Raw genomic sequence first — 14,238 nt, forward strand, 5'->3', positions numbered from 1 at the left:
GGGTGGCGGCGGCGGCGGCGGGCGGGGACGCGGGCCCTGCAGTGGGCGCCGCCGCCGGAAGGGAGCGGTAGCGGCCGCCGGGCAGCGCGGGGCCGGGAAGCGCCGGGGCGGCCCGCGGCCGCACGAGGGGAGCAGCCCCGCCGCTCGCGATTGGGGGACTCTGTTTTCCCTCTTCTCCAATGGGCAGCCGTGATCGGGCTCGCCCAATCTGCTACCTCTGCCGCGCTCCACTTGGGCTTGTTTTTGTTTGGGCTGGAGCCTCGTTCCAGGTCTCCTCAGGGGCCGGTCCCCCACCCTCCCCGTCCCTCCCCTGACAGCGGCGCCGGCCTTGGGCCGCGGCTCGCTTCCCTCGCCCCGGGCCCCCTCGGTCCCCGGCCGTCCTCGCAGAGTGGCGGCTGTCCTTCTGCACACCCGGAGGTGATGGGTATCGGCGTCCCTCCCACCTGGGGGTGGGGAGGACCGTATTTTCGTGGTGACAGCGGGATCCAGCTTGCGAGAGTGGTGTAGAAGCAGGTTGGGCCGGAGAGATTGATTCTCTCTCTGCGGGCTCGTTTGACCCCGTTCAGGAGCTATCACTTCCGATCCGTTGAGTGGGGAAACTCGGATTACTAAGGAGATGAACGTGTGTTTTTTGAAGATGATTTTTAGAAACTTGCTAAGTGAAATTCATTCTCGCGGGGAGGTCTTATGTAGAGGAGTGGGCAGATGAATTGGTCCGTCGTGATTGTGACTTGTCATCAGGACCGTTTTAGATTTAAGGTACTTTAAACTTTATAAAAGTGTAGTGAAATGTCGGAAGACTGCTGCGTAGGATCGTCAGAGGAAGCAGTTGCCAGCTGGAACTTTTTCCGTTAGTTTTTCATATTGAGAACACGGCTGTAACTTTTGATGACTAGGAGTAAAAACATAAATATTTCGAAAAGGGTGGGGGAAATCATTTTGCCTGAAATAATCGCCGATAACTTGCATATATTGAAAAAACGTACCTAAAGAGTTACTTGCTGTAGAAACAAGTTTACTTTGTAGCCGAACGTTTGGCAACTTGAAACACAGGTGTGGCCCCGTCACTGTCGGGGCTCCCTGTATCCCGAGTAAAGTCCACAAACGCTTTAATCCCAGCATGTGGGGGAACTCCCGGCCCATTTTCCAGTTTTTAATCTCTAAACATTCTACATTCTACTCTCCCTTTCCCAGGCTCTAGTGCAACGAGCTTCTCATGCCTGGCACCTTTTGGTCACATTCTGCCCAGCATTCCTAGCCCCTCTCTGCCCCCTCCCCGCCCCCATCCTTCAGAAAGGTCCAGTGAGAAAGTTACCTGCAAAGACGGCTGGCCCACTCTGGAGGATGCACACTTCCTCCGCGTTCCCCGAGCAGTTGTTACTTGGTTTTATATTTGGTTATTTGCCCATCCCTTCAGCTTTCTTGTGAATTTGTTAGATTATTATTTATTTCCTCTGCCTGGGGCAGGTGCAGAGTAGGTAGGCATTTGATGAAAGTGAATTTATTAATCTCCAACTTATGGAGCTTCATAGCTTGTATTTAGTTTTTTGAAATATGTCCATTCTAATGTTATTTTAAAACGTTGTTATAAACAAAGCAACTTGGGGGCACCTGGGTGGCTGGCTCAGTCATTAAGCGTCTGCCTTCGGCCCAGGTCATGATCCCAGGGTCCTGGGATCGAGCCCCGCATTGGGCTCCCTGCTCAGCGGGAAGCCTGCTGCTTCCTCTCCCACTCCCCCTGCTTGTGTTCCCTCTCTCGCTGTGTCTCTCTCCGTCAAATAAATAAAAATCTTAAAAAACAAAACAAAAAACAAAGCAACTTAGTTTGAGAGTGAAAGGAATATTATGGATACTTAGTCTTCAAGAGGAGAGGAGGGCTCAGTTTTGTACCCATGAACTTTGAAGCCAGACTCTTTTCAAAGTCATTTCCAAGTGCCCTCTTGCGGGTATGTTGATCTGTCTTCTCAGACACACTGAATTGCTTTCTGTACTTGAACCAGATACCAGTGCGCATACTGGGGGGAAGTAGAGGAGGGTTGGGGGGTATAGCAGAATATGATGTGAAGGAAGTGGTCACAGGTTGTTTGTGTGTTCGAGCATAGAGTTTTGTGGGTGGGGATGTTGATGTGTCATTTTTCCCTTGGGTCCTATAAATCTGGGATCGAATCTTGATTTTTCCCTGTGTAGGACGTGAGTGGCCCAGTTGTGTTGCAGACATGTGTGCCATCTGAACAGCTCCCCGTCCACAGGAATGTCCTTTCCATGGCTTATGAGAGCAAATCCTTTCAGATAAACCATGGGGATTCCATTATTTTATGCTCTTGCCTACCATATATTAGCTTTACTTTTTCTCCACTCACCAAAATCCTTCTTCATGGAGCAAGAGTTTCAGGACTCTGTTATGTGTTAGCCCTAGAACACTATGATTGTTGAGTTTTCCATGCAGGGACTCAAGTCCTTGCTCCACCATGACCCAGTGCTGGTTACATAGATACACCAAGTAAATGCAGGGAGAGAGCGTGGGGTAGTTCTAGTTCAGATACAGCTGTATGCAATAGAAAGACGTTTTCTATATAGGATGTAACTGAATTTTTTTAAAGATTTTATTTACTTATTTGTCAGAGAAAGAGCATAAGGAGGGGGAGCGGCAGGCAGAGGGACCTGATGCGGGACTCAATCCCAGGATCCTGGGATGATGATCTGAGCCGAAGGCAGATGCTTAACCGACTGAGCCACCCAGGCGCCCTGTAACTGAATTTTTCAGTCTGATTTTTAGTTACTTTTTATTTTGGGGGCAAAATTATTTTACTGACATGTCTTGGTATAGGAAATTGGTTTAATTGCTATGAGAAGCACAAGCTCAAATTATTACAAGGTAAAATTAAAACTAGCTAATGCACTTTAAATTGTAATCATTAGGGTGTTCTGAGCATTAGAACACAGTGATTTGAAAAGTAATTTCTTGGATAGACTGCCGACTTTGAACTCATAAAACTGCTTTTATTTGGAGCTCGTAAGTTTGAAATACGAGTTTAAGCCCTGAAGTTTTAATGGCTGAGTTCCATTGAACATGCTGTACAAGGAAGGGGTCCTAGCAAACAGTAGGGAGTGAGTACCTGGGTCTTTGTCTAAAGGATTTTTAATGAGGGAGTTTAACAGCTTTCTTTAAATTCTTTTTACCAACTCTACATCATCCCCCCCACACACAAAAAAAACCCTCTACAAATCTGTTTTTACTTTAGTTACTACTATAGTCCCTTTTTCGCCCCCATAATTTGGTGTTTCCTAGAATATAGAAGTGTTGGCTGAGAGGAAAGGTCGTGCCTGACCAGTATCTAACTGTATTTATTAATGTGATCTGAGTTTCTTTTTGTCCTAGTCAAATAAAAGAAAGCACTTGTCATTTACAAACATATTTTGATTTAACAGACATGCTCCTAAATTTTGGTCATGCATGTCTTAATTTATCTGCATTACAGGATTTTACTATTTTAAAGGAATGTCATGGAGAGAAATGTACAGGAAAGACTCAACCTTATTTTTGTAAAGCCATGTTAATGCCTAATGTTAGCTTTAAAAAACAAAACACCTTTTCTTTTGATCCTTGTATTGCTTGGAGACAGAGTGGATATATTATCTTTTAGAGCTGGTGATGGAACCAGGAACCATTTGCGTTCTAAAATATTCTCAAAAAAGGAGAAAAGAAGTCACTGATTTCCATAGCCATTGATGCTCGAAATTATGTTTTGCTTCACAGTTTTGTATCCATCATGCCAAAGGGTTCCTAGGACCAGTTTGGTCACTCACTGCCTCTGGCTCCCACCTCTCCTAGCCAGATCTGGGCCTCTCTGATGTCTGTGTGAGGCAGACTTAAGCCACACAGCCTTCTAGGCTTGTCTGCGATTATGACTACATTACATATAATTCTGGAGCTGGATGAAGGACCACTGGAGGAAGAATCGATACCTGTGTTTCAGTCTGCTCTGTCATTATTTATGTAAGACATGGGGCCAAGCCTCAGCTTCTACAACTGAACTTTAATCTCTGAGCTCACTTCCAATTCTAAATTATATTTTATCATTTACACTTAACTGCCACCCTGTTTTCTCACTTCTAAGAGCTATTTTAATATTTTGACATCTCTCTAATTGGTATACCTGTTTCGTTTATGTATCCTATGTAGTTTTCCCTCCCTTTTTCTGAATTGTTGCTATAGCTTACAATCAATTGGGTTTTAGAATTGAGGGGCTAGAGTATATTAATGGCCCAAAAGCTTGATGGCTCTTACTTCTGTATGGCTTCTATTTGTCAGTTGCATCTCTACCAGATGTCTCTCTTTTCTGTATTAATAATAGTATATTAAAGAAAAAGTAAAAAGACCTAGGGAGCATTCCCTAGTGATAAGTCTTTTCATTTATGGGTGATGCACATGTGGCTCAAGTATTGGAGTAAAACCCAGACTTCAGTTTGAACACTAGACCCGGCCTTACCACTGAGTAGCAATTTGATTTCAGGGAAGCAGTTTTATTTCTGAGATTTAGCCATCTCACGTGTAATGATAATGCCTGTCTCACCGACCTCATAGCGTTGCCAAGCAGGTGAACCCTCAGTGGTGTGTCAGGTGAAACAAACACCTGTGTTTTTAACTTGAGCATCTTTATCCGAACTCCTTCCCAGCAGATCTCTGATGGTACTGGGATTGCCTCTCAGGTCTCGGGCAGAAAATCCCTTCAGTGAAGGGTTGTCCTCCTTTCCACTCTGCACCCTTCTGCCCTGTTCTTCAGATAGCCAGTTTTCACAGACTTCCCTTTGGACTTGCAAAGTCTCCCACTCTAGTAGCCATGCCCGATGTTCCGGAAAGCTGATGTTCACACGCGCCCTCTAGCGTCCCGTGGACGCAACTATATTCCAGCACCACGAACAGTGCCCGGTGGCTCCCAGTAGGTTCTTGATAAATGTTGGATTCTAGGTCTGCAGAATGATTCATTTTGTCTGTCTGATTTGTGGAACAAGGTTGCAGTAGCTGATACAGTGTAATGATCTCTGAGGAGTATTTTTATTTTCAAGGAAATGCCTATGTTGCATGATGTGGAGGGATATATATTTTTAGCAAGAAAACCAACCTACTCTTAGGAAGATGGAGTTCCCTCCCCCCACTGAAGAGGAAAGGGGGGCTTGGTTCTTCAGCCAGTGAACCAGTGGAGTCTAGGGCTAGAGAGGCCATATGGAAACCTCTCTCTCCTTCAAAAGAGAAACAAAAACACACCTCACTCAGGGTCCAAGAGGATTTAGACAAAGCCAGTTGCGTCAGAAAATATTTGTTTGATGTAAATAGATGCCAGGAGTGTTTTTGATACCCCTCCCCCCCAAAAGAGGGGGTGATTTTTTTCTATATTTGTGCTTTTTATTTCTTTTCCCTGGTCACCCAGTGTAAAGTCTGTTCCCACATGAGTCTCTCTAACATCCTATTTGTTTCCTTTAAAGCTCTTACCAGAATTTGTAGTTGCATACTTAATTGGGTTGTTTCTTTTCCCACGCCATCATCTGAGGTCCGTGAAGTTAGGAACCATGCCACTTTTGTTCTAGGGTCTTACTCTTCAAATATGGGGCAAAGTATGTTTAAAATTTTGTTTGTGTCAGGATTGTATCGCATTCTTCATAGTGTCCAGAGTGTACAGGCTCTCAACCCAACCACGGCTTAATTTGTTTCTAATTCTCTAAGGCGTGCTTTCATTTGTAAAATGGGGGTGATAGTGGTGGTATCGTGTATGTTACTGTACTGTATGTTACTGTACACATTGACTACTTTTACTGTATATAAAGTACACGTGAGAGAAAATGTTTTGTTTCACGTTAACATACGTTGAGTGTACAGTATATGATTAAAGGGCTGTGATGGGGGTAAATGGCAGGATGCACGCAAAGGCGTTAGCACGGTTCTGGGATGCTGGCAGGAGCGATATTGTGAGAATGGTGCCTGGGACCCAAGAACTCCGCTGTCTCTCTGTCGTGCCCGGGACTGCCAGGTTGCCCCGCACCCAGTTCTCTATTCCTGTCTTGAGCAGACGTTTCCTTAGCTGTGTGTTGGACTTCACAGCGCTTACCCATCTGCAGGACCTCCATCTCTCCCCCTGTGGGTGCCTCTTGCCCAGTGTATTTCCTTCTCTCTTCCCTCCCCCCTTTTCTTCGACCAACTGCCCGTGAGAAAGCTCAACATGTTTTTTCCTTTGGTTTCGTGTATGGGTAGCATATTATCTTGTCAGAAGGAGTGAATTACTTTGGGCAGGCAGGGATTCCTGAGCCTGTTTGTTTTAACCTAAGACTGCTCTGCAGTTCTGTGATTCTCGGAATTGAGATGATGTTGAAACACTTGGTAAACTGTAAAGTCCTTTTGTTAGTGTTGCTCTCTTCACAGCCCCCACTTCTCTCCTGAGTTCTGATGTCTTATGACAACTTCATCTGGGTTGTGACGCCCCTCCTCAAATTCAGCACATTTAATCTGTCTCATCTTCCCAGCAGACCCGTTCCTTCTGTAGCTCAGTTTGTGCAGTCTTGCGGTCTCCCCAGCTAGAGACTTCTGGCCCGTCTTAAATGCCTTTCTGTCCCTCACACCTGTGTCTAATTTGTTACCAAGTCTTGCCAACCTTCTATTTGAAACACCAGAGCTTTCCTCCCTCTTCCTGCCTCCCTGTCCGCTGCTACTGTTGCATTTGAGCTTCTCTCTACCTCCAGCCACATGCTTGTTTTCACCAGTAGGATCCTTTCTAGAGTACAAGTGAGCAAATTCTGCCACCTTCTGTCTGTATAACCAAGAAAAAAAAAGTACGTACTTTACGGGATGTGAGAATTAAATGGCAAATGAACAGAGGAGCTATTATTTGTTGTTTTAAAAGTGGAGTTAACAGGGGCGCCTGGGTGGCTCAGTCGTGAAGCGTCTGCCTTCGTTTCAGGTCATGATCCCAGGGTCCTGGGATCAAGCCCCACATCAGGCTCCCTGCTCTGCGGGAAGGCTGCTTCTCCCTCTCCCACTCCCCCTGCTTGTGTTCCCTCTCTCGCTCTCTCTCTCTCTCGCGCGCACGCTGTCAAATAAATAAAAATCTTAAAAAAAAAAAAAAGTGGAGTTATAATGGGGCGCCCGGCTGGTGCAGTCAATGGAACGTAAGACTCTTGATCTGGGGGTTGTGAGTTCAAGCCCCACGTTGGGTGCAGAGATTACTTAAAATTTTAAAAACAAAACAAAACAAAAAAACAGTGGAGTTACAGTAAGAAAAAAAATCTTACCAGAAACACAACAGGCTAACTTCCACTGTAGCAAAATCTGTAATTACCCCTGGATGTTGATGTGTGAGGTGTAGTTTGGTATGATTTTTAATTCTACATTGTTGCCAGGATCCACATTCCTTCTCTTAAGGAGCAGTAGGAAAAACTAAAGCTGGTCTTGGGTCTTTCTCATAAATAGCACCCCAGTCCTTTTATTTTCTTGAAAATATGTGCTGTTTTTAATGGAAATGGTGATGTGATTTCTTGGGAGAGTTATGGTAGGATAAGGAATGGAGGGGAAGTTTTGTGAACAATGCATCAATGTATCTGACCCTCTGTTTCTGCCTTCATTACTTGAAAAGAGGGGACAGTTGGAGATCCTCATGAGCTATTTCTGCTCATTTGATTTGTGTGCCAAACCGAGGAGGTAGGCCCTATTTTCATTTTACTTACGAGGCATTTGTGACGTTAAAGGATTTGTCCATAGCTGCACTGCTAGAGAGTAATGAATGGGGTCAGAGTGGAACTTAGGTGCCTAGACTCCATCCAGAGCCCCATCCTGAACCCTGTGTGCGCTGCCTCTTGCAAAGTCTGTCAGTTGACAGACTTAGTCTTGGCCTTTAAAACCCGGCCCAAGAATCAGCTTTTGGAAGTTGTTCCTCACCCAGGTCTTTCCCCCGGTAAGAATGGATTGTTCTTTGTTCTGCCTACCTCGCCCCTCCTGAGGAACTGTGGGCCGTACTTACAGACTTTTGACACTAGGTGGCATCTGTTCATAGAAAAGTAAAATGCTGTGGGTCTCAGGGAGGAGTAACAAAGGAAGCGTCCTTGATTTTATTTATAGGCACTACTAGGTACGCAGATGGATCAGATGTGGCGAGATGGGGAAGCGAGTTGTTTTGTTTTGTTTTTGCAGGATTTCTCTCAACAACCACATCAACTAAAACCTTTGTTTTGGAAATACCTACCAAGACAGTTGAAGACACAAATTTTTCTTAGATCCTTTGTTGTGATACATATTGGATGAATATTGGGTATTACTGGATAAATAAGGAACCGTGAATTAATATTTTTTTGTCCTGAGGCAGTGGGAGGGAGGGAGTTTATTACATGCCCAGTTGCAGGTCAGCAGGCCTAAGTGTTGCAATATCCAATTGTGAACTTACCAGTAGTACATGTTTTGCTGTTTCATATGTTCTGCTAAATGAAAAATCCTAACTAAGAGTTTTACTTTTCATTTTTATTGTAAAATTTTTACGTTAACAGAAAAATGTTCAATCGTAATACTTCTATGGAAGGTCTTGGTTATCTGGGGTTAAGGCAATTAAATGTGTAATTGAGATGCTAGCTTTGTCTTCAAAATCCATATAGCTCTCCCTGTAGCCGCGACTCACACTTGCAGTTGAACGGGGGAATGGCCTTTTTTTTAAAGTATATTTAAAACAACTTTTCAAAGGCCTTTAAGAGTTTTTCCTGTGAATTTTATGTGTTTTGGGGGTCTGGTAACTGTAAAGCATTTTCACTTTGGTTTATTTTGTCATGGTCTCTGTATTAGTTGCCTGTGGCTGCTGTGACAAATTACCACGAATTTGGTGGCCTTGAACAGCAGAGATGTACTCCTCAGTTGGGCAGGCCCGAGGCTCACCATCTGTTTCAATGGGCCAAAGTCACGGTATGTTAGGGCTCCCCCTGGAGGCCGTAGGAGAGAATCCTTTTCTTGCCTCTGCCAGCTTCTGCGTGGCGTTCCTTTGCTGGTGGCCGTGTCACTGCAGTCCTCGCCTCTCTTTCTCTTGGGTGTGTGGTGTCAAAGCTTCCTCTGCCACTCTCATAGGTCTCTTGCGATAGCATTTAGAGCCTGCTCAGATAACCTGTGTCATCTCAAAATCCATAATTTAAATCACCTCTCCAAAGACCCTTTCCCTGCTAAGCTGATATTCACGGGTTCCAGATTAGAACCTGATACCTTTGGGGACCATTTTTCAGCCCTTTGGAGCAGTTAGCACAACCAGTTCAGCATGGTAAGTAGTGCTGGCTCTAGCCATCATTTTATCTTAATCTAGCCATATCTTACTATGCATTGTGGGAAACTGCTTTGAGTCAGGGGCCATCTCTTGCCTGGGTCGGATGGGGCTTTGTCACCTGAGGCTGCTTGGGGAGGCTGTTAAATTGGCTGAAGCAAAATGCTTGATGAGTTTGACTCTACCAAAGCTGGAAAAGAAAGCAGCAACGATACTTAGTCATCTAACTTCTCAAATGACGCTTCTTTCTGACAATATTTATCGGAGCAGGTTGTAAGGTTACAGGTGTGATCATGAGTTCATGGTTGTCTTCTAACAAACTGGCAAGTAAATGTCTTGTCAAAGTGTACTACCGTCTTACTGTATTATAATATGGAATATTGACCACAAGTGCTTCTGCTAGCTTCATGGGGCTTCTTATATTGGCCTGATAGTATGAATTATTGTTCTAGGATTCCATGGAGCCTTGGATATATATTGATTACAGATGGATTTGGAATAACCATTGATAAAGACTGATTTGCTTCCTTGATCTATTATTGTAGAGGCTTTTGTAACTTCAGATTTAAGAGAAAGGACTAATCACCAGTTGGGCTCACATGTAGCAGTTAGGTTTGTTACTAGAGGGGGGATGTGATATGATGGACCTGTGGTATGTTGGGCCTTGTGCTAGTTTCCAGTGATACGAAAGTGTACCTTAGCTAGCATACAGTGCAGTGGGGAAGCCAAGTATTACCAAGTTATTACATGAAGAAATAAGTACAGTTGTACTAAGCTCCATGAAAGAGAAAGCCTATATATAACAAGGCAGTCTATGAGATGGAGGCCTGGGGTTGGGGGCGGGAGCTGGTGGGTAGCTTGACAGCATCCTGAGTGCAAAGGCCCTGTGTAGGGAGCGCGCCTAGCAGACTAGCAGGATGACAACTGGGCTGTGTCTGGAGTTGTAGCCGGAGTGAGGGGAGAGGGGGCAGGGCTGCGTCATGCAGGACCTTCATAGGCACCGGCAAGGTAAGTTCTGTTAATGGTGGTTCATAACGATTTCCAAATACTTTTGTTTTTGCTATTGCATGTAGGCCAGGCGTGTGAGCCTAGAATGGAAATTGGATTTTTACTTCACTGGTGGGACATTGTTGGCACTGACCTTAGCCTGTGCGGTCACTCCTGGTCCAGTGTGGGTGCTTTTGTTCCTTTGGGGTGTGTGTGTTTGCTTTTTGTCTCCTCTTTGGATAGTGCTTTCTTTTATTTTTATGCCCCTTATTTTGTTTGTCTTCTTTGTGCTTATTTTAAATATAAAGCTCTGGGGAGTCTGGGAGTGTGGCACTTGAACATCACAGAGTCCACAAGCAAAGGCATCAGAAACGTGTGGAAGTATTTCAGTGACATGTGACTTCCCTGACGTTGAATTCCTGTATTTAAGGTTTTAGAAATTGGCTTTAACTTACATACATAAGAATGATGAAGAAGGATTTTTGTGATGTCTGTTTTATTTTTTTATATGTTTAAATTTTTATTATAAAGGTAATACCTGCTCATTTTGAAAAGTTGAGCCTTGTGAAAAATATACCATGTAACAAAAAAATTGGGGCGCCTGGGTGGCTCAGTCATTGGGCATCTGCCTTCAGCTCGGGTCATGATCCCAGGGTCCTGGGATCAAGCCCCTCATCAGGCTCCCTGCTCCACGGGAAGCCTGCTTCTCCCTCTCCCACTCCCCCTGCTTGTGTTCCCTCTCTCGCTGTCTCTCTCTGTCAGATAAATAAAATCTTAAAAAAAGGGCGCCTGGGTGGCTCAGTTGGTTGGGCGACTGCCTTCGGCTCAGGTCATGATCCTGGAGTTCTGGGATCGAGTCCCACATTGGGCTCCCTGCTCAGCAGGGAATCTGCTTCTCCCTCTGACCCTCCCCCCTCTCATGCTCTATCTCATTCCCTCTCTCAAATAAATAAATAAAATCTTTAAAAAAAAATTAAAATCTTAAAAACAAAAATCTATTAAAAAAAATTGCTCATGATCTCATTCTCCAGAGATAATACTGTTAACCATTTGGTGTTTTGAATTGTTTTCTCAGCATATTGTAGCTGAATCACTTGAAAAGTGTTTGCTCTGCTTTTTCTCAGTGAAGTTTTCCAAAAGTCCTCCAGCAAGCTGAAGTCTGCTTTTTAAAAATGTGTGTTACGTTCTCAACCCCTTGGGACTTGTTTCTTTGTCACTGGGTAATTTCTCTACAATAAACCGAGACAAGTTCAACATGTAAACTGGTTAGAGAATTCTTGGTAATATTGCAGGAATTATATGAACATTCTTGATTCTTTTAGAATCAGTGTTTTCATTTTTCTGACAGTTTTTAAAATCCTGGTTTGCGTTTAAGACTTTCAGCAGGAAACGTCCATAAGCTTTAAGTAGGAAAAGATTGGAACCAGAGTTTTCAAATTGGGCATGAGAAGTTCAGTCGAAAGTCACTAAACAGTTTATAAACCCCCCTGTGTGTCCACAAAGCGGCAGTGGAAAGAGAGAAGGTCATTGACATTCGTCCAGGATCTGTCACTGCTGGGAACAGTACAGGTACTTGACAGGAACCAAACAACTCTGTGCTTTCCTTTGAAAATTTTTCAAGTGTCAGAAGGTTTTTTGGTTGTTTTTTTCTAATTATAAATAGTAAACGTTTGGGGCAGGAATTTTTTTAATGTTAATCCCATTCCCCCCAAGACAAGGAATGTTGTTGGTGATTTGGGATGGGTGGGGGTGGTGAGTGCGTGTGTGCCTCTTACCTTAGTGGTATTATTGTATTAAGAGTTTCCTCTTTTATTTTTTAAGATTTTTTATTTTTAAGTCATCTCTACACCCAGTGTGGGGCTCTAACTCACGACACCGAGATCAAGAGTCACATGCTCCACTGATTGAGCCCGCCAGGTGCCCCTAAAAAGTTTCCTCTTTAAGTGCAACTCTTAGTTTAGCAGTTTTCAAATACATTTTGTATTATCATGAATTGCCTGCCTTTTTTAAAACTTATGTTTAAGGGGCGCCTGGGTGGCTCAGGTGGTTAAGCGTCTGCCTTCGGCTTGGGTCTTAATCCCGGGGTCCTGGGATCGAGCCCCACATCGGGCTCCCTACTCGGCGGGCAGCCTGCTTCTCCCTCTCCCTCTGCCTCTCCCCCTGCTCATGTGCGCTCTGTCTGTATCTCTGTGTCTCAAGTGAATAAATAAAATATTTAAAAAATAAATAAATAAAATTTATGTTTGATAATAGAATCTGAAGTAGGTGCTTCCTTCCCCGCCTGTTGGTCCAGTGAAGCCATGTGAGGTGAATCCTCCTTTCCTGTTGACTTCGGACCGAGTGAGCCTCGGGGGACTGGTGCTGCCTGTCCCGGGGCATTGGCACGACTGTTTCCTTAGAGCCCGCCTGCATCATTCTTGTGAACACTCATAAAAGTAGAGGGAGCTTGCACAGTGCCCTCAGGAACTCCACCCTGTTATACTCAGGTGGTCTTTCTCCTATAGAAAACTACCCTGTTCTTTTAAAAACTTTCTTTCTTTAAGATTTTATTTATTTTATTTGAGAAAGAGAGGGCACAAGCATGAGGAGTGGCAGAGGGAAAGGGAGAAGCAGGCTCCCTCCGCAGGGAGCCTGATACGGGGCTCCGTCCCCCAGAAAAAAACTTAATTTTTTTTTTATTTTTTCTAAAGAAAGATGTTTATAAACTCTCTGAAGGGGTGCTATTCTCAAATTAACCCCTTCCCATCATCCCATTCTCTGAGTTTAATTTACACGTGTCCTTCAGTCATGTGCAATTTTCTCCTCTCATTTGAAACAAATGAACCAGAACTTAGGACTCTTTCTGTTCGTTATTCCTTACGTTCCCCTCTGCCATCTAACTCTTTCCCCACAAGCCCATGTTTCAAGACATCACGTCCATTTTAGAAGTTCTCTGTCGTTTCTGAGAGGGGTTCTCGTATCGTCAGTGGCCCATCCTGTCTGAGTCTCAGTTCCCGAGAGAGAGCTTTGGCTTGTGAGCAGCTGCAGCCTGTGCCCCAGTGGGTCACCCCTTCCTGAAGCACTGACCCCTGTTTGTTCTCGCTCCTCCTCCCTCCCACCCTCGTTACCCCTGTCAGTATCCTTTGCTGCTAGCGTCTTGGCTTGAGGGCTGCCCCCTCTGTCCTTAGACTTCTTTCATCTGTACTCACCCCCCAGGTGATTTCCTGTCCCATTAGTGCTCTGACCAGCCTGACCAGTACTCCAGTACTCTGGGCCCTTGTATCCCGAGGCCCATTCGGTGTCTCTGCTTGGTCTCTGCCAGGCATCTCACAGACGACCGAAACCAAACTCCCACACTTCAACCCCTGCCAAAACCTGAGCTTCCTGTGGTCTTGGCCACCCTGTAAAAGGTGTTCTTCGGTTCGGAGGCATGTTAGAGTCCTCTTTCTTTCACAGACCCTGTCTGTCCTCGAACCTTCAGAAGAGATCTCGAAACCAGCTACTTCTCACCACCTGTGCTGCTCCAGGCCCCCAGTATCCTCTGGGTCATTGCAGTAGCCTCTTAACTGGTGTTCTCTCATGTCCCCCAATTACTTGTAGCAGCGTTAAATCTGCTTTTTTTAAAAGCATTTATTTGTGAGCTTTTCTCCATGTAGCAAGCCGCTGGTGTGGGCCTTTAAAATGGTAACTTGGACCACGGCATTCCTGCTTTCCATCTCCCTGAGAGTTCTTGCCCAAGTCTCAGCAGTGGCTCGGAGGCCCTCTGTTACATGTTCTGGCGGCCCGTCTGACCTCCCTTCTGCCCCTGCCCCACTCCCCCCCCCGACAGCCACACTAGGCACCGCGCTGGTCCTCTGCACACCCACTGCTTTTCTCCCCCAGGTTTGTGCTTGCCCTTTGCCAGTGCACGCTCCCTATTGCTGCCTGGCTTCCCCCCCCCCACCTTGCACCACCTGAAGCACTCCCTGCCGCTTACAAACTGCTTTATTTTCTC

The 14,238-nt window shown here is 45.1% G+C and overlaps 1 protein-coding gene across 1 annotated transcript in view; it reads left to right on the forward strand.

Annotated features, from left to right (window-relative positions):
• The window catches only part of KMT5B (lysine methyltransferase 5B), a 55,924-nt gene that overhangs the window by 997 nt on the left and 40,689 nt on the right, over window positions 1-14,238 (forward strand). The gene's annotated exons all lie outside the window — the stretch shown is intronic.

Source organism: Callorhinus ursinus, unplaced genomic scaffold (assembly GCF_003265705.2).
Source record: "Callorhinus ursinus isolate GAN/ISIS: 27379988/994484 unplaced genomic scaffold, GSC_fseal_2.0 scaffold51, whole genome shotgun sequence".
NCBI classification, from domain to species: domain Eukaryota; kingdom Metazoa; phylum Chordata; class Mammalia; order Carnivora; family Otariidae; genus Callorhinus; species Callorhinus ursinus.